General features: G+C 32.3%; 1 long non-coding RNA gene across 1 annotated transcript; it reads left to right on the top strand.

Annotated features, from left to right (window-relative positions):
* The first annotated feature begins 3,077 nt into the window (after positions 1 to 3,077).
* LOC147077143 (uncharacterized) lies at positions 3,078 to 10,069 on the top strand. Its single transcript, XR_015069773.1, has 3 exons — positions 3,078 to 3,263; positions 5,223 to 5,375; positions 7,842 to 10,069. It is a non-coding gene; the product is annotated as an uncharacterized LOC147077143 (long non-coding RNA).
* The last annotated feature ends 9,602 nt before the right edge of the window (positions 10,070 to 19,671 follow it).

Below are 19,671 nucleotides of genomic sequence, written 5' to 3'. Positions count from 1 at the left end.
ATATTATTTTTTAAATTTTAGTGACTTGATACTTGAACCATTAAATTTGCCTTAAAATTTTTTTGTTTAGGGCATCCGATTAAGTTAATTTATATTAACTTTTAGCACGATTTAAATTTTTTTTATCTCTTATATTAAGCTAGTAATTAGATTTTGAGTGGCCGTCAAGTTTTAAAACCAAACATTTTTTTTCCACATTTTTTAAATGCACACCTTTGAGTAATTTAATTACATGATTTTTCATGAAGTTTTTATTGTTTTTCCATTTAAATTACGCGAAAAATTCGCATTTTTCCATTTTCACTAAGTACCCCGTCAAAATAACCTGAACAAAAACGACCGCATCCGTTTGGAACATCCAGTCAAAAGAGTCTCCTCAAAATAGCCAAAACGGTGTAAGGTGCACTAAATATGTCGGTTTATAATAGACTACCTCAAAATTGACAATCTGATTACACAAAAGTGTCAAAATTACAAAATCATTCAACTTTCTTAACATTTATCTATTTATTTATGATTTTGAATGGATCAATGTCAGTTTAATAAGGAAAAATGCAGTCAATTATATAATTATACTTACCTACTGTTTTTTAAAATGATCTGTAATAAAAATAAATACCGTTAAGTTATTAGAATACAATGAGGTATGCATACTTTTGAAAAATGCAATAGGTATGTTTTTATGCAACGATATTTTCTTCAAAAGATAATATTGGAATGATATTGATATTGACAATGCAATTATTGTTTATAAAGATGCTCGCAACCTAGAAACATTAAAATCTATAATATGAAACATAACGGGGGACACCCTCATTAATGCGATTTGTGTACATATAGATGCTCGCGAATTAATATTTTAGAAGACAAACAATGGCATATTCTAATGAAAAACTTTATAAATGCCATGAACGTATATAAGTATAGACATATTATCCGTGGTAAAATCAAAATACCTAAACTATACTAAACTTGAAGAAAATATCGTTGCATAAAAACATACCTATTGCATTTTTCAAAAGTATGCATACCTAATTGTATTCTAATAACTTAACGGTATTTATTTTTATTACAGATCATTTTAAAAAACAGTAGGTAAGTATAATTATATAATTGACTGCATTTTTCCTTATTAAACTGACATTGATCCATTCAAAATCATAAATAAATAGATAAATGTTAAGAAAGTTGAATGATTTTGTAATTTTGACACTTTTGTGTAATCAGATTGTCAATTTTGAGGTAGTCTATTATAAACCGACATATTTAGTGCACCTTACACCGTTTTGGCTATTTTGAGGAGACTCTTTTGACTGGATGTTCCAAACGGATGCGGTCGTTTTTGTTCAGGTCATTTTGACGGGGTACTTAGTGAAAATGGAAAAATGCGAATTTTTCGCGTAATTTAAATGGAAAAACAATAAAAACTTCATGAAAAATCATGTAATTAAATTACTCAAAGGTGTGCATTTAAAAAATGTGGAAAAAAAATGTTTGGTTTTAAAACTTGACGGCCACTCAAAATCTAATTACTAGCTTAATATAAGAGATAAAAAAAATTTAAATCGTGCTAAAAGTTAACATAAATTAACTTAATCGGATGCCCTATACAAAAAAATTTTAAGGCAAATTTAATGGTTCAAGTATCAAGTCACTAAAATTTAAAAAATAATATCTCTCACGATATAATCGATAAAACAAAAAAAGCACGTGCACAAACGTAAGCCAATAATAGACAAATTGATGACTTAATAAAAAGTTAAAAAAGTTTGTTGGGTGGTTCTACTTAACGATCATTAAATATTTCATATAGAATAACTCACGCACTATATGAGAAAAAAAATAAAAAAGTATGCAGAATTGCGCACTAGCTAGGCAACAAGAGATTTAACTACAAAATATTTTTTTAAACCCACCCAGTCAGGTTTTGCATACAAACTTTAAAATTGAATAGCGCGCTGAATATAAGTGAAAAAGCAAAACAAAATCGTGCACTAACGTTCACTACCAAGGCACAAGTGTTTACAATTTAAATTTAAGGAAAAACACATGTTTTGTGACACAAGTATCCAGCATTTAGCTGGGTCACCCAAATTGAAATGCGAATAACCCCCTTAATGTGCGTGCACAAACGAAAAAAACGCGTGCACAAACGAATGCACTCGAAAAAAGTTGAAATTTCAACATTGGGTGACCCAACGTTTAGCTGGAACACCCAATTTGAAATTGGAATTTTTCGGTTATTATAGGTGCACAAATGAAAAAAAATCGTGCACAAACGTGCACTAACGATGCACAAACAAATGCACGCAAAAAAAGTTAGAGTTTTAACATTGGGTGTTCCAGGTAAATGGACCTGGTCTCCAAGATACGTTAAAATAATCTGAAAGAAATCTGAAACTAAGAATGCTCCGACAAGTGAACACGACAGACGTGCCAGTTTGAGATTGACTCTATAGACAATGACAGTTGAATAACTGGTGTTCATCCATAAAGAACGGGAGGGGCGGAAAGGTAGAACCGGTCGTGAAATGTATCGGCTTTCCTCTTTAGTCGGCAATGACTAAACGCATCTATGAATAAGTATGCTGATGGATGGTACTGCCATCTGGTAGGTATTTTTCTTAGTAAATACTAAATACGAAAGACCAGCATGTTGATTTTCAAACAGATCTGGTAAAAAATAGTCTGGTTTTAAAACATAATATGTATGAGAAGATGTTGATATTATATTGATCGGCGTCGAAAAACGCTAGAATAAACGCTATATTATTACGCCAGATGAAAATTTTGCCAGCTAGATCTACCTATTCAAATATTCTAGATCCGGCAAAAAACGTTAAGAACGCTTTCTGGGTCATAAAAATAATTTATTATTTGATTGAATTTATTTGTCTAACACTATTATTGTATTAATTTGTAAGCTATCATAGGTTCTGAGTTGGTCAGATAATTATTAATTTAATGTACCTAGGTAGGTACTCAAATTTGAAGAAAACCTGGCAATGATTAATCTCATTATATTTTTGTCTATGGCGAAGTATAATATATTTATATAAGTTTATTAGTCTATGACCACCTCTGTCAAAAGTACTTTTGCCACGTGAGGCATTAATATGGATGAAAAACGCGAACCTGATAAATTCATAGCTGATGAAGACATGGATCATTGGTTTGAAGTGCCAATATTAGATCCAAATAGCACAGATACCAACATTTATATCAAGGAAGAGATTGCAAACGATGCCAGCTACGCTATTGAGGTAAGAATATTCTTTTTAGAGTTCTCGTTTTCCTCTTGATTTGGACGATCCAATTTGAATGGTAGGTATTTTAAATCTACCTAACAAAACACGCGTAAAGGCCGATTCGGATTAGTCGAGTAATTTATGGCGAGTAAAATCATTTAGTCGATTAATCCATTTTGTTCTAATTTTTCGGTCTAGTAGCCACCCCCACCACCTCACTAAATTTAATACTAAACAAGCTACGAGACAAGTCTGAATACGTTATCTTTAGTCAAGTTCATTAGTAAAGTTGTCGCAGAATTTCTTCCTCCAATTCTTCTAATAGGAATAGCTATTATAAATGAAGTAAATATAATTTGAAAACACTTCGAATCAGGTTCATCACGCACATAAATTGTACGTATTACATTTCACCGTAGCACAGTTCGCCTTGAGCTTTCTTATCGGGAAGTGATGGCCGTATTGTTATTATTATTTCTAATTTAGTTACATACATATTTTCTACTATATTTCCTTTGTATTTCGTTAATTTTTATTAAGTGTTTTAAATACAAGTTTGTTAACAGGCAGCCAGGTGGGAACTGCGCCAGTTTAATTTTCATAGCCGATTTTGGCAAAATTCATGAATTCAAGAATGAAAACCTAACCTAACCTAACAAATAATCCAGTACATCGGCTATTTTCAAAATAAATTTGTTTGCCGCTGGCTTCCTATAAAACGGCAAAAACCGTGTTTCATTTACACGCGAATTTTATCTCACTACTATTATACGACCCAAAGAGGTTGGACGTTCTCTAATATACAACCATTATACACAAATCACCCAATAATATGATTGGGTTTATAACGATATTATAATCGTTAACATCATCTGCCTGTAATCGACTGTTCGATTAATGGCTCTTTTATCTCTCTCCATTCTTCTCACTTCATTGTTCTACGGCCCAGTGTTTCCCAAAGTGTGGTACGCGTACCCCGTGGGGTACGGGAAGTGTTTGATGGGGGTACGCGCTGCACCGGGCTTTGGCTGCGCCTGGTGCAACAAGCATTAATACATCAATACAATATCGATGCTAGAAAGTTTATCGCATGCGGAAGAAGAGCAATTGTTGGAATTAGGTTCAGACAGATTCTTGAAAAATAAATATAAGGTGTGTAATCTGGTTCTCATCAATCTCTCGTTAATCATTCTGGTTGCAAATGCAACATGTGTATCCAGTTTTAACGGAGAATGTCCTGAAATACATCTTGCCTTTTCCAACTTCATAATATCTATGTGAAGTTGCCTCTTCAGCATTAATTATTGTGGACATTAAGCCAGAAAACGGAACAGGGTTTTGGATGTGGAACCGCATCTCAGATTAAAAGTCATAACCAGGGAGCCAAATTACGATGATTTGCCGTCTCAACGTAAACAATTTCATCCTTCTCATTGATTATAATGAATGTTATTTATAATTTAATTTTTCTTTATTTTATTTATATGTTATATTATTATAATATATTATATTTATTGTTATTAAAGTACTTATGTATATGCAATTTTTTTTTGACGAGGGGTACGCTATCACGTCTTTCCGTCGAAATTTAAGACAGTGCTTCATTGAAACGGCAAATAATTTTCAACTATAGGTGCGACGAAATTTCGGACTCGCTGGCAATCGGAGAGCGAATGTCGAGCTGTGAATACGTCAATTTGTTCTGTGATGGCGACGGGAGTATTAATTCTTAAATCGTGTAAAGATGACTAAAAAACGTTACCCATTTACTTGAAAAAGAAAACATGTCAATGAATATATTATTATTGTTACTAATAGAACAATAAACAGAACATTAAATGGACGCATGTTGGATTTATATGACAAATTATATTTTGTTCGGCACGCGTCATTTGCACAATCCGCGCATCGCTTCAACTTAACTGCTTAATATTTCATCCAACCAACATACATTGGTACCTTATGTTTTTGCAGACATCTTCAACAGGCCTGACTAGTATAAAATGTGAGATTGATTCTCAGCTAGTTGATGTCAAAGAAGAGATTGATGAAGATACAATGTCCCCATTTAGTTATGAAGATCCCCTACCGGGTTGTTCTTATTCGGACTGCAAGTCTGAAAATCAGGTTCGTATCTACGTGTATTTCAAATACTCTTATAATATAGGTACGGTATTTGTAAGTTATAAATTAACACCATCTTATGACTGGCGTCCAATGTGGCCCCAAAGCATTGTCATTGATTATAAAAAAAACATCTTCTATAGGGTGTAATTACTCAAAACATTTCTCAAACATGATTCCAAATGTTCGTCCGTTTTGGTTGAGTGGAATCTTTCATTTTTTGGAATGGGACAATTGGGCGCCACACCGTCGAATGAAATAAATAGACGTACATTACGATTTATACATAAAATAGACGAGGGATTTTGATCAGTCTCTATCTACTACTTAACACGCTCTTAACATAATTTTACTCCCTACTTCAATTATAGTTTGTCAATTTATGGCTACGGCCGTATGTTGTAGCTTAACCATTGGGGAATGACAAAAGAAATGGCGTATTTCAAAAAAACACTACCTTATTCTTAGGTAAATAATTATTATAAAGCAATCATTATTCATAAGATGTTTATCACACTTGAATGGTCAAAGACATAGCTTATAATAAGTATATTTAGAATCATCTTCAAATGTGTTAATCTTGCCGATTTTTTGAATAATAAAATGCCTAATTCTTGTCAAATTTGGGATCACAGAGATTATCAATATAATTTTTTATCGTGAATATTTTACAAAAATTATCTCGTCATAAATTATACTAATGATTTTATAAATGCGTTTAAAAATTAATAAATGTAAAAAATCTTAACACCACTGCACAGTTATGTACCGAAATATGACTATATTCTAAAACATTAGAGCGAGAGGTTTAAAAGAATACTATTTTATCTAACAAAAATACTTTATGCAGTCATCAAATGTTTAAAATAACTATTAAGGATAATAAGGCTTCAAAATTATATAAATAGATTATCTACAACGTTTAAGGAGTGTCCAGGATCATGGTTTGAAAATACAATAAAAACTCAATTTTGACCTACGACGAGCATGTGGGCCGTTAACATGGTAATGTTTTTTTTTAATTACGGATTGAAAATTATCATGCCTGATCTGAGGATTTATATAAAACTAAAAGAACTCTCTTTTCATTGGAATTTCATCAAATGCACAATTTAGTCATTATTTACGTATTTAATTCATGAACGTCTATTTATTTTCGAATTTCATTCGATTTCGTGGCGTTGTCCCGGCTCCAAATCATCCTAGAACCTTAATTCAAATGTTACCTACATATTATAATATCGTATCTTGTGATTTAAGATACTTGATACCATCACAATATGTACAAACGAAGTTATCTTGTTACATTAGAGAAGATGGTCGTAGTGTTTTAATTCAATTTTCATCTATAATCGGTTATTTTAGGATTCTAATCCATGTGGCTTACTTAGTTTACATGGTGCCAAACCACTCGCACGCTTAATAATAAAGTGACCTAATCCAAAAAATGCTTTTTTTCAGGACAACCAAAAAACAGATTTACACATGGGGCTTCTCAATAATTAAATATTGATTTTAGGATGATATTAAATGTTACCACAGTTTTTTTTGCTTATAATGATAATTTGTTAAATTGAGATATATACTGAAGTAATTTTAATTATGGTAATTGATTATTAAAATATTTTTAGGGATTTAAAAAAAAAATATTATTTTTGATCAATTCATTAAAAAATATTCCAAATTGTTTTGAACGTTGTAAATTGTAAAACGACCCATATAAAAATAAAATAAATGTATATTTCATATTTTGTATTATATCGACTAACGTCTTAATTAGTCATAATACATTTAAACATTTTTTTTCTAAAAAAGGGACATAAGTACGAATAAGTCACTTTAGCATGAAATATTCATGTTAAATTTACCTTATTTTTATTATAAAAACGCCATAAACAGTAGTGAGTGACTTTATCACGCAGGCAGGTGATGAAAACTGTCAGTTTGAAAGAGATTCATGTTTTGGTATCTCACTCTTTCGTTGAAAGAATCTATGTTTTTACATTTTAGCCCAATATATGGTGTTGTATTATGTCAGTTTATTATTATAACCTAAAAACTCGAAATTTTTAGTTAGGTCACTTTATTATTAAGCGTGCGCACTGCTTTCAAGGAATCTTTAGAAGGCTGTGTGTCAATCACACATCATGGTCGGGTTTATTGTTAATGGTTGAAAGAAAATATAGGCACTCATATTATGGCAAAGAAGGGTTTTCATTTGTCAAGGTCTTAGGGCTATGTATTGACATTATTTGTCATACGATTGCCGCTCGCGGTCCATATTAGTGGATTCCGTACATACTTTAGTGGGTGTAAATGCTCGTGTTTGTTTTAAATATGGTCATACTGAGAAAACCTTCTATTTTATTCAGGTCTATGAATCCACACTAACCAGTCCTCTGATAGACATTCTCATATCATATTTACACGGAGAATTGTATTACTTCATTAAGACAATTATTGTTTTAGGTTATCGCTGCTGGTTCAGAATTGGCTAATCCTGGATATCTGAAATCGGCCTGGAGTATGTCAAATGAAGAAGGGACATACGACTACATACACATTGACGAAGGAGACATTAAAAAAGAAGTCGAAGCATACAATGATAGATCTTCTAATAACACAGAATTTGAAACTGGCATATTGTTGGAAGATAAATCAATGGATAATCTAGATCCACAATTTGCAGGTCCGTTTAAATGTGATAATTGTAACTACTCATGCAAAAATTCATCTATAATGAAATCACACAAAATGACACACTCTGGAGAAAAGCCAGTTACATTAGAAAGATATACACCTCGTGGCAAGAAATCACATATGATTTATTCTGGTGAAAAACCATATAAGTGTGATGCATGTAATTACTCTTGTAAGCGATCTGCTGATATGCGTTCACACAAAATGATTCATTCTGGCGAAAAGCCATTTAAATGTAAAGATTGTAATTACTCTTGTATAACATCTAGTACGCTGAAAAAACACAACATGATTCATTCCGGAGAAAAACCATTTAAATGTGACCAATGTGATTATTCATGTATACTGTCTTGTAACTTGAAATTACACAAAATGGTTCATTCTGGGGAAAATCCATATAAATGTGATGAATGTAGTTACTCGTGTAAACAATCTAGTAAAATGAAGTTACACAAAATGAATCATACTGGTGAAAAGCCTTATAAATGTGATGAATGTCTATACTCGTGTAAAACCTCTTCTATGATGAAATTTCATAAAATGACTCATTCTGGTGAAAAGCAATTTAAGTGTGATCAATGTGAATACTCTTGTATACAATTTGTTAGTATGAAATCACACAAAATGACTCATTTTGGTAAAAAAAACATTTAAATGTAACCAATGTGATTACTCATATATACTGTCTGGTAACTTGAAATTACACAAAATGGTTCATACTGTTGAAAATCCATTTAAATGTGATAACTCTAATTACTCGTTTAAACAATCTAGTAAAATGAAGTTACACAAAATAACTCATTCTGGTGAAAAGCCTTTAAATGTAATAAATGTCGACACTCGTGCAAAACCCCTTTTATGATGAAATATATTAAAAACTCATTAACTGCTGACCAGTTAATTAATATTTAATTACCACATTTAAATAACATGCTATATCACTAATAGCCATCTAATGTCGACACGGCAGCCGTGCGGTCAGAGCTGTATCAGTTAATTAAGTGTGATCAATGTGACTACTCTTGTATACAATCCAGTAGTATGAAATCACACAAAATTACTCATTTTGGTAAAAAAATCATTTAATTGTGACCAGTATGATAACTCATGTTTTCAGTCTCGGAACTTGAAATTACACTCATTCTGGTGAAAACCAATTCAAATGTGATATCCGCGATTACTCATGGATACAATCTAGTGTCATAAAATCAGACAAAGTCATTCTAGCGAAAAGCATAATTTATTGTCAAATATCTGAATACTCGTGTAAAAACTGGTAATATGAAATGACACAAAATGATTCATTACAGTAAAAATCCATTTAAATATAACCAATTTGATTACACGTCATGTATACTGTCTTGTAACCTGAAAAGACACAAAATGACTCATTCTGGTGAAAAAATATGTTTGTTAAACATTTTCATTACATATACGTTGTTGTATCAATATTGAATATACAATCATTGAACGTAGTTATGCAGAATGTAGGCAGTCCACAATAATGTCGAGCTAAGATAATGGCACTTTAGCAACAACATGATATTAAAAGTGTATGTAAAATTGTAAATAGTGTTTTATTTCAAGAATAATTTGTTTGCGACTTGGCCATTTTCAGCAGAACGTAGAGAAAACCTTCTCGCATCTGATCTAAATCATAACTCATTTTTTTTATTTTTTGTGGACAGGCTACTTTCTGCATAACTATGTCCAATTATTGTATACTGAGTAACTTCAATTTCATACAATTTATTAATAATTTTAAATAATTAATAGGTACGTGCCTATATGAAAACGTTTAAAAAAAAGCAATGTACTGTCGAACAAGAACTTCTTGTCTACGTGTTAAAACTGTGAACTAACAATCCCCTCCAGTACATCTATTTGCACTTCCACAATCCCCAAATTATTAATTTCATTTTTCGCTCCCGTGGTGTATGAATCTATCAATTTACGTAATTTTAAATTTTAATAATAAAAAGATGTCTAAAGCAATCAGAAATGATTTTCAAATTATTATTAGTAAATTTTTAGTTGATTGCAAAGAAGAAAAAGAGTCCCATCTAAAAGGCGAGCCCATACAATATTTTAACAAGCCCCTAGCATGCGTTGCTGCCATGACAGGTACGTCAAAATGCAGTGTTATCGCCAAGATCTTGTCGGACAGTATAGTCTGGAATGCCACTGTGGTAGATACTCACCGCATCTCTGAATAAATCAGTAGAGACGTCAGGGTCTAACAAAGCCAAAAAATATGACCAATTCATATCGTCTGTCCTCTGGGTTTCGTAATATCTGGACTCTAGAGACTCTACTTTGAAGATCGCGGCTAAGATGTCGTCGCTTGACCGATAGAACAGGATGTTTGCCGTTCAACCAAGTACCTATCTGAGACAGCGAATAAGCATAGAAATCGAGGGGTAATGCAGTCACTATTTGGGTACTCTTGAGGTATACAGGGGACTGAAGGAGATCTTTTATATACATAAGGATACTTAGGATATACATATTAGTGTATATATCAGTAACTAACGGTGGATGTAGGCTGTTAAAAATCCATCATAAATAGTCCACATTAAACTTTGTTAGTCTAAGATTACAATTTACAGATGTTATTGGTTAGTTTTTAAAAATAAATTAAACCCTGCGTAAACCAAACCATAATAGTTTTGGTATATTATGGGTGATAGGACAAAATTGTGCACACTTTTTCATTCATTAGATTAAGAATACGTCATATTACACAATATATTGTTGGTCCATTTTTTTTAATTCATTAAGCCCTACCTAAATCCAACAATACTAGATAAAAATTGTATTCTATTTATAAAATATTTAAATTTATTTATGATTTAATTGGATAATTTTAGATATTTTATAGATATACGAGTATTTTTTGACTATTGTCTATTATGGCTTGGTTTTCACATGGTGTAATTGAATTTTAAAAACTAACCAACACCATGACATGTGTAAGTTGTAGCCTTATTTAAATGAAAACAAATACGTATGACTGACAAAGTTTAGTGTGGAGTAATAATGGCGGATCTTAACAGCTTACCGTCGCCACTGACATACTATATTATGTACCTACTTATATCATTTAATATTACACCTAGGGATTCCAATCCCGGGATCCCGAGCTATTTTCGATACCTATGAATCCCGGGATTGATAAACATAATCCCGGGATTTCGGGATTGATTTTTTTATCAATTTTTATGGAAAATAAAATAAAAGCGAAAATATAACAGAAAAAATACTTTAATGAAAAATAACTACATTAGAAATAAACTGAGTTTGAATGAAGTTTGAATTATACCCATGTGTAGGTTGCCGATTCATTTTATTTTTTCACATAAATTATTAAAAATGAAAAGATTGGAAAAAACAATGCTCTGCACTTTTAACAAAGTAATTCCACCATGATATCATACGTTTTACGGCAGTTTCATATTTGGCTGACTAATTAGATTTATGAAGCGGAAAGGCCATAAGTACTCCATGATTATTTGCTTTTCTATTTTAAATCTCGCTAATCAATTCATTAAGTCTTTACTATCAGAAACAGCAATCTTAAATTCACATTATTATTTATATTACAATATTATTTACTCCATTAAACTTGTGTATTTCCAAGATTGAACGTACACAATATTAACAATAAATGTCTTAAATAGTATAAATTATACTAGATTTATTTTTGACCGATTTTATCAATGTTATTTGTAAATATAATAAATTTATATTAACAATGGAAAAAATGCCAATCAATTGTAATCCCGAAATCCCGGGATCAGAATTTTAGCTCGGGATTGGATTCCCTAATTACACCTCTTCTCTTTGTTATTTTGTTTTATTTTTTAATAATCATTGTTTCTGTCTTAATTATTAATATACCATGTAATGTATTTTTGTCATAGGTAGGTATATGATCTTTGTAAAAAAAAATGGAATATATTATATTATCGTTGCTATAGGATTGGTTTGTCGAATATCCTTTTTTGTTGAAGTCGACCTTTTAATGCAGAATGATTTTTTGTATCTAAATAGATCAGAACCATCCGTTTTTTTTTTAATTGCTTTGTAATAAATACAGCAATCATATCCTGTAAAAACAACAATAATTTAAATACCTCCATGTACTTAAATATAGGATAATGAACTTTGTTTTTCGTCTCCTGAACATTTGACATTTTTGGTCTATTCGACAAACCAATCTACAGCGACGTTTTGTATTTTATATTAGGTAAATGTTACTCATTATAACTGTTCATGAATAAAATAAAATTGATATATAAAAAAAAACAATTATATATTTCTCATTACATCCTCGATTGTCCAATTTTTAGCAAGAACTTTTAGTTATTACAGATGGCAGACGCGGACATCCGAGACATTCCAGGACCATGGCAAACGATGCTGGAAGAGATCCCCTTTTTAATTTCTGTATTGATGTTAGAAAGTACCTAATGCTGACCTCTAAAAGCTGTACGAAGATTGCAGCGCCGTTCAATCAATCACGATTGGGAGACTGCGATGGCTAGGTCATGTGCATCGTATGAATGACAATGAACCGGCAAAGAGAGTGATGTCCAGCAATCCAATAAGGCGTAGAAGAAGAGGCAGGCCAAAGATTCGCTGATTGGATGGAGCTGCCAGTGACTGCCGTATTCTGGGGGTACCGAATTGGAAAGCGGCCACACTGGATAAGGACAGGTAGAGGGAGCTGTTGGAGGAGGCCAGGACCCACACCGGGTTGTCGCGCCCATGATGATGAAGTACCTAATAAAAATAATAAATAAATTTGATACATCTTTTCGGATTCACTAATTTTATTACAGTCGTATAAGTGCAATAAAATTTAAATTCTACAGCATAGTTACTTAATACTTTTCAACGAATGATTCACAATATTTAAGAATGTAACATTCGAATTATTGATTATACATGATTTTAAAACACTTCTGAGAAAATATAATTATACTTTACCAATATTACATCCACGGTGGCCACGCGGCTTAAGCGTTGGACTATACGCCGTGGGTCCCAGGTTCGAATCCTGGCTCTGGCAAGTACACATATTGTTTTTCAATTTGTGTCTGTCAGGGTATGGACCTAATAGGTTGAGCAAGTGGCTGACATCCATTTCTCGTAAAAAACAAAATCTGTTAATACAAACCTCTACTCTGTGGAGGCCCATATGATCCTATTAGGATCGGACATGGTCGAAAGAAAAAACAAGAAAATAAAAAATATACGACACCCAGCAGGTTACAACAAAAAAAGTCTTGGAGTGATCCGTGACGTCAATTAGTAATTAAAGTAGAGTAGAGGAGAGTGGGTCACAGTGGATCACTTTTTTTTTCAAGTCTTACAATTCCGAATTTTATGGCCAAATAATTAATCTCTGAAATTAAATCATAATATGAGTATCTAATCTTCAAAGAAAAGGGCATTTATTGGCGAGTATTACCTAAACTTCCAAGATATAACCACTTTAAAAAAAAATGGGAATGATCCACTGTGACCCGGGAATGGGTCACTTTGGATCAATACATGGGTGACAGTGAATCGACTAGGATACACTGGATCTATAAAAAAAATACAATAAAAGACAACAATTTCCATATTATTACTCATTTATTTGTACTCTTAGATAAGTACATAGTCTTTTATTACATATTCAGAACAGTTTTGTAATTTAAAAAAATAATGTTAAGGTTTAATTTGCGATCAAAAATGAAATTAACGTAAATTTGTGTTGGAAAAATTAATGTCAAATGGATAGTTTGATACATATATTGTTTTCTCTTTATGCCAGAAAACTTAGGTTTTGGTAAAATCATCAGTGCAACCGTGGCAATATCGGGCACATTTGGCTTAGTTTCTCATCCGTTCTTCAGTGTGAAGTCCGATACTACTGTCCAACAGCATCTTCTTGGCTACGTGCTAAAACTGTGAACTAAAGGGCTTCTCCCATTTTTAACCGCACTCTGATTGAAGCGCCTTCCAGTTAGCCACGAGTTGTCCACGTGTTAAAACTGTGAACTAACAAGCTCCTCCCACTTTTAAACGCACTAGCGACTTCCGATTATTGCCTAGATCTTCTTGTCGGACAGTAGTTTTCTTTACTCGATTGCGAGGCATTTTTACCTACGAAAAAAGAACAGATTAGCTTCATGGGTTACACTGGATCAGCGATCCACTGTGACCCAAAACGAAATGATTCACTGTGACCCATTGGCGGTTATGGTAAAAAAAATATAACAAAAAAAAAACTATTTAACTCAAAGACAAAACAACATAGTTAACAACGGATTAAAGACATAACAAGCGTAAAACAAAATATAAACATTTACATTTTTTATTCACTTAGAGACAAAACAAATTTTAAAACCACGTGAAAAAATAGTTTTGTTACTTACCTACTGACCGGAGTGTGACAGCACATCTTCCCGCTTTGATACCGCGTCAGCGACTAGTGCGGAGGAGAGGAGTATGGACGAGCGGTAACCACGCGTTCGTTTGTTTGCGTAAGCGTTATACAAATTGAGTTATAGTGAATAATCCACTGTACCCCGTGATTCACTGTGACCCACTCTCCCCTAAACATTGAATTCAAAATATAAAAGCCGATCGCCAATAATAACTCAAGCTGGAAAGCGCTTCAGAGAGTATTAAGAGCCATTAGTTAAAATTTGTCCCAATTAAATATGGAAAATTCAGCATAGTGGATTACGTGCATGGGTGCGAAACCCGATAGATGCTGGTTCTATTCCTGTTGGGTGTCGTATTTTTTTCAAAAAATATATTTTCTATTATTTACTTATATTATATTTTCTCAGAAGTAATATATATATAAGTAATAATAATTATATTGTGAAGTCCTTTGCGACATTTCTTTAATACATATCTGTGGAGAGAGCTCATTTCCCAGTCAATACGACAAAATATTCATCAGTATCTGAAATCGGTTTCATATGGCTACTATGTATTCGGAAACGGAAATCCTTACCAACTGGCCCTGACCCTTCACATAATCCAGTGAAAGGTGGTTGTCGGTAATAAGACTCCGTAAATGATATTCTTCAGTGTTGTTTATTTATAAATAATTGATCTCAACTCAGGCAAAATGCCGCCTCTAGGCAGCGCCAAAAAGACGCCCCATTTTTTATACAGTATTTTTATCACCCTTTCATGACTCCAGTATGTAAGAAATGTGTTGTATTGATACATTACTAACAAAATATACACCAATAAAGCACACAAAATTTAATATAGGTATAAAAAGCGAATACATATGATTAAGTTACACTTAGGGCCTGTCCACATGGCGCGTTTGTACACGCGAGTGACAAATCGCGCGTTCTCCAGGTACATGTGACCCTATTCAGCTGTCCCTGAACTATCGTCTCGTGTGGCACCAGACGACATAACGTAATTGTGACGTCAGCCAATACACGCTCGAGCGGGCGACATGTATTGGCTGACGTCACAATTACGTCATGTCGTCTGGTGCCATACGAGACGATAGTTAGGAAATCGCAGTGCAGAAGCGCTCGCGCGTGACGACTCTCGCGCGGGGTCCGCCGGGCATTCGCCAGACTCTCGAGCTCGCACGTGTTGTGCGCGAAACGAGGTACTAGGCCGCCAATTATAGCGCCCAGTAACATCGCGATCGCCAACGTGGGCGCAAGTGATTAGTCGGCTAGTTTTCAAATATACATTATGCATACAATATAGATACACATATCGATTATTCTTAACAATAATATTATGTAGGTACGTATGTATTATTCGTCACTGTTCTGGCAGAAAACACTAATTCGAAAAAAATACATATTGAGTTAGTACCAAAATGTTCCTTATTTCAAACCTTACCGTCTGGAAACCTTTTTAATAAATAAACAGTCTTTATTTTAAAGTCATTTTTTTACAATTACTTAATAAACTCACATGATAGACCATTATTTAAAATATTTTAACAACTTCAAAGTCAAATTACTCAAAACTAGTGTTCTCCAGTTAATGTGTTCTGCCAGAACAGTATTATATTTTTTGAATATAATAAAAAATACATAATTTTTAATGACTGTTACTCTCGGAGGCCCCCATTTAATTTTTCTGACCAATTTGCCGCAACTTTTGCGACAAAAAACGTGCCGCTGCATTAAAGGCGTCTATTTTTTTTTAATATTTACCAATAAACGGTCCCGATTATTTTTTTAAATATACGAACTTTAAATCTATACAAAATTAAGAAAAGCTTATGAATTAAATAAATTAATGATTTTGAATAAAAGTAAAGTTTTGTCAACTGCGCCATGTTCAGTTTTAAATAAATAAATGAAAAATACAAGAGGTCCATTTACCTGGATCACCCAATGTTAAAACTCCAACATTTTTTGGGTGCATTTGTTTGTGCATCGTTAGTGCACGTTTGTGCACGATTTTTTTTCGTTTGTGCACATATAATAACAGAAAAATTCCAATTTCAAATTGGGTGTTCCAGCTAAACGTTTGGTCTCTATTGCCTTGATACTTGAACCAATAAATTAGCTTTAAATTTTTTTTGTTAAATGCATCTGATTAGGTATATTTATGTTATCTTTGAACACGATTTTTTTAATTTTTATCTCTTATGTTAAGCTAGTAATTTGATTTTGAGCGGAGGCCAAGTTTTAAAAACAAACATTTTTTTTCCACATTTTTTAATTATACACCTTTGAGTAATTTAATTACATGATTTTTCATGAAGTTTTTATTGTTTTTTCATTTAAATTACGCGAAAAATTCGCATTTTTCCATTTTCACTTAGTAACCCGTCAAAATGTCCCGAACAAAAACAACCGCATCCGTTTGGAACATCCAGTCAAAAGAGACTCAGCAAAATAGCCAAAACGGTGTAAGCCTCACTAAATATGTCGGCTTATACTAGACTACCTCAAAATTGACAATTTGTTTACACAAAAGCGTCGAAATTACAAAATCATTCAACTTTCTTAACATTTATATATTTATTTATGATTTTGAATGGATCATTTCCATAAGGAAAAATGCAGTAAATTATATAATTATACTTACCTACTGTTTTTAAAATGATCTGTAATAAAAATAAATACCGTTAAGTTATTAGAATACAATTAGGTTTGCATACTTTTGAAAAATGCAATATGTTTTTATGCAACGATATTTTCTTCAAAAGATAATATTGGAATGACATTTATATTTTTTTTATATGAGGTTTACTTGCAGGCACTTAACTCTTCCTAATAATATTTGCATCTTTTTCTCTGTTTCTCCAGGTGGTGCAACGTATGCTTGTAATTCTGGTAGGTGTTATGTTAGGAGAGAAGTGTTAGTCACTTCATATTATGCTATTCAGAATCGATATCAAATAAAGTTTTGTAGGTTCTTTAAAAAATTATTGCCTCTGACGGCTTCGACATTTGTTTCACGCAAATGGTTTTCTTTTGAATGTGTGTGTTTACTAGTTCTTAAATAACGTACCTACTTACATATCTGTTTACATTTATATTTAAACTCATCACGAGTATGAGTTTTTAAATGACATATTTGTTTAGGTACTACTTTCAAAATAAAATTCATCACACGCAAATGGTTTTTCTCCTGTTTCGTTTTATGAGCGTTAAGATAATTTTGTGCCGAGCCTCCGTATAAGTAGTCAATTTATTTAAAAGGTTATTCACCATTTTGTATCTTTACATATGTTTGAAGATTACTCCGTTGCGAGCATCCAAATGAACATACATTGCATTTATAAAATTTTCACGAGTATTTTCTATATAATATGTACATATTAATTTCATGTCTTCTTAGACAACAAAGTCATACGCATTTATATGAATATACATCGAATTTTAAAGGTTTGTCACCAGAATTTGTCATTTGTTAGTTTTTAAGATGACTAAGTTGCGAGCATCTATATGAAAATACATTGCATTTATAAGGTTTTTACCATCCACCAAAAATGGCCGCACGGCTTAAGCGTTGGCATATTGCGTCAAGGGTCCCTAGTTCCAATCCTCGGTCCGGCAAGTACGCATATTATTCGCGAAAATCTATATGAACATACATTGCATTTGTTAGATTTTTCATCGGAATGTGTCATTTTGTGTCTTTTAAAACTTTAATTTGCGAGCATCTATATGAACATAAATCGCATTCGTTAGTGTGTTCAGTATTGTCATTCCACATGTTTTAAGACTACTAGGTTTTTTAAATGACATATTTGATTACATTTCAAAGTCATCACTCATTACACACAACTGGTTTTTCTCCTGAACGTGTAAGTTTATGAGTTCTTAAACAACGTATTCGATACGATGCTGCCAAAAGTTGGTAAGTTGATAGTTTAGGTATTTTGAGTTTACCACGGATAAGATGTCGATAATTATATACGTTTGCCATATAAAAATATCAAGTTCATCCGATTTTTAAAACATAGTTTCTTTAGCAGCTATTCATTATGTTAAAAATACGTAACTCTTGATCGTTGAATTTACCAACATCAGAAGACTGTAAAGATGTTTACTTACAGTTTTAATTTAGATATGAATCTAACTAATGAAACGCAGTGGTAAAATCTTTGTAATACTATAACCTAACAGTTTTATTATTTTTCAATAGTTGAGCTAAAATAATATAGGACTTCCGAAATAAGTTTGTAAATATTATGGTAAAATGGCATAGACATTACATTATTTTCAACAGAAGGTATATGGAAGAATTATCAGAAACATATTCAAATAACATGAACTTATTCAATGAAAGAACTTATGAACTTACACATTCAGGAGAAAAACCATTTGCGTGTGATGAATGTGATTTCCAATATAATCAAATATGTAATTTAAAAATACCCAGTAAAGTTAAAACATATGGAATAGCAATACTGATAAAAACCTTATAAATGCGATGAAAGTTCATATAGATGCTCGCAAATTAGTTGTCTTCGATTCCCTTCTTGGTTGTATACTCATGGCTGAGGATCTTGACCACTGTTAAATTTTGTTATCCTTTGAGCGACTAAGACTTTCAAGCCTTCTCGATCTTCAGTTTCTCGCAGAGCAGAATGAATGGTGCCATCAATACTCGTAAAAAACATGAAATAACACATTGTGACGAAGAACCCAAATGTGATCAGTGTACATATAGATGCTCGCTAGTTTAAAAATACATAAGATGACAAAAAAAGTGTTCAAAAACCTTATAAATGCAAGATATGGTTATAAAGATGCTCGCAACCAAGAAACCTTAAAATTTATAAAATAAAACATAACGGGGCACACCCTCATAAATGATCCCATAAAGGATTTGGGATTATAAGATCTTATAATTTTGTTGGGTGGTTCTACTTAACGTTAATTAAATATTTCATATAGAATAACTCACGCACTATATGAGAAAAAAAATAAAAAAGTATAAAGAATTGCCCACTAGCTATGCAACAAGAGATTTAACTACAAAATATTTTTTTTAACCCACCCAGTCAGATTTTGCATACAAACTTTAAAATTAAATAGCGCGCTAAATATAGGTAAAAAAGCAAAACAAAATCATGCACTAACGTACA

Source organism: Rhyacophila brunnea, unplaced genomic scaffold, assembly GCF_057557595.1.
Source record: "Rhyacophila brunnea isolate RB1 unplaced genomic scaffold, BYU_Rbru_1.0 scaffold_13, whole genome shotgun sequence".
In the NCBI taxonomy this organism is placed as follows: Eukaryota; Metazoa; Arthropoda; class Insecta; order Trichoptera; family Rhyacophilidae; genus Rhyacophila; species Rhyacophila brunnea.
This window is presented reverse-complemented; position numbering and strand designations above follow the sequence as displayed.